This window comes from Cyphomyrmex costatus, unplaced genomic scaffold, assembly GCF_001594065.2.
Source record: "Cyphomyrmex costatus isolate MS0001 unplaced genomic scaffold, Ccosl1.0 scaffold36, whole genome shotgun sequence".
Lineage (NCBI taxonomy): Eukaryota > Metazoa > Arthropoda > Insecta > Hymenoptera > Formicidae > Cyphomyrmex > Cyphomyrmex costatus.
The window spans coordinates 1,932,140-1,932,400 of NW_017277774.1; positions in this window are offsets into that span (position 1 = coordinate 1,932,140).

Here is a 261-nt window from a genome sequence, read left to right on the forward strand (position 1 = left end):
TCCCCCCTGCCCCAGACCCCGATATATTACCATTCGTTCGATTTCGCTCGGCGCGTGGTACAATGCGTATAATTCATTATGTATAGAGTTATCTATGCGTAAGTGGTATGTCTGGACGATACGCTACTCGCGTACTTTATTCCTCTCTACCGTTCGCGCACACAGAACACAAGCGCATGCAGGCACATCTTCGCCCCTTTCGTATACTGCTCTCTCTCTCTCTCTCTCTCTCTCTCTCTCTCTCTCTCTCTCTCTCTCTCT